Source organism: Nannobrachium achirus, assembly GCF_963921795.1.
Source record: "Nannobrachium achirus genome assembly, chromosome: 4".
Taxonomy (NCBI): Eukaryota; Metazoa; Chordata; class Actinopteri; order Myctophiformes; family Myctophidae; genus Nannobrachium; species Nannobrachium achirus.
The window spans coordinates 45,189,777-45,191,922 of NC_137813.1; positions in this window are offsets into that span (position 1 = coordinate 45,189,777).

Genomic DNA, 2,146 nt, shown 5'->3' on the forward strand with positions numbered 1-2,146 from the left:
GATCCGTCAATATGACATGGGTTTTCTTTGGCTCGTGCTCTGGGACGCAGCCAAATAGGTCAGCGTCCATGACGCCTGACCGTCACTGCTCCACACACGGTATCTCCCATCTGATCCCACAGAAATGTGCCCTAAAACCATGTTCATGAGCATTGAGCTCTAGGTGCCTGGGGCAGGGGGGAAGAGGGGGTTGGCTTTCTGGATGCCAGATGTTTATTGCACACTATAGATAGGAAACAGGCCCTACGACTTGTTTTACTGTCACTTACAGTATATCACGTTTATATTTATGTCACATTAGATAGATAGTAAACAGTTTTCCTCCACAAAGACATTCAGATGATATACTGACAGCATCAGCTGCTACACACTGTAAAGTCCTTAGTGTTAATCTAATGTCTGGCACGGTACAAATGGAACCTTGCGGGTGTAAACTCTCTGGGTTAAATGAACACTTAGGATTTTAATGTGTAGCAAACAGTTCATATCAGCATCGAACACTGTCGCCTTCCCACGTCTAATGTTTCCATTAGAGAAAGACAAACGTCTATATAGCCAGCAGAGCGCTCTGGAGTCACAACAGGCGTCGACTTCCTCTTTCCCCACTGCACTGTTTCTAAACTCATCTCCTCTTTTCCACTTGTTTTCATTTGCCACTAATTTTGCCGCCGGATCAAAGGGGAACAAGCCTCGTCGTTGCCACCCTCTGGTGCAAGATCGGCGAGGCAGCTGGATCAAACGGGACACGGGAGAGATGGGGGTGGGTGGGTGCCTGGGTGGGAGGGTGTGTGAGTTCCCCTCTGTCACCCCGCCAGCCGGGCGCTGGGTGGGGCGTGGGGGTGATGTTGGAGGGGAGTTACAGTAGCTGTAGATGAGGAGGCACGCAGCATTACTATGACATGAAAACAAACCTCTCTCATTTCTCAGCCTTTCCTTTGGCACCAAAGAAGATAAACTAAGAAGAAAACGTGGTGAATTAAAGGCACAGAGGATTCATTAACTGTGTACGTGTGCAAGAATGTCTCACTTCCTGTCATCAAACGTGACTACAAAGAACTCTCTCATCTCTGCCAGATGCACACACATACACACACACACACACACACACACACACACACACACACACACACATATGGGAAAACATTATTTTAGTGTAACACTAAAAACACACGCACGCACGCGCGCACACACACCCAAGACTGACATATCAAATGGACCACACAAACCATAATCGCTGGTCTTATGATTCAACTTCTGCACTATAGTTTGTCTTCTTCTGCCAAGGTTTCAGCTACTGAATTCCAGCAGATGATCCCGGCAGACGGTAAGCCGTGCATGAAAGTCACTTGTGCAAATGAGACATCTTTAAGTACTTTTGTTGTCAGTTGTCCAGAGGGTTTTAAACTCTTACTGTTGAGGCATGTCTTTACACCAGGCAGTCTCTAAATGCAGCACCTGCAAGGAAATAGCCTGTCACGGGTCAAAGACACTCAAGACACAGCCACAGGGTATGCAGGCCTATATTGCTCTGATCACAGGCCTTACAATGTCCATTGTGGGAGGTAGTATATCGTCGTTGTCGGGTGGAAACCCTGTATATCCAAAACCTTACTTTTTTTTGGTTATTATTTTAAAAACTATTTAAAGTAGTGAAAATAGATGATCCTAAAGCACACAATGTGTGTGCTTGTAGATCTGCTATTTCTACTACCTTTGTGCGACACTTTTGTATCATGAAATAGGGCCTTAGTTTACGAAAAGACGTACAAATCTGAAACTTGGAGATATGAGGTTTCTTCCCGACAGCGATAATATAGTTGTGGGCCAAATGAAACACAGACTACATGTGCACAAGCAAGTTATAAGCAGCTATATAGGAGATGGGAAGTCTGAAAATGTGTCACGGTACTTTAAACGCAGTAACATAATAAACCTTATTATCAGTCCAGCCACCAAGTCACTATGATAGAGAGACACCAGTCTTTGACAGTGACCAACACAATCAATGTATACATGAATAAATAGGCCTAGTGTACAATTTTATCTAAGAGATTTTGTTATAGGCTGAATGAGAAACTGCCTAAATCGGAAATAGAATGCCAACATTATTATAGCCTAGGAGGGGATATCATATAGGGACTACAAT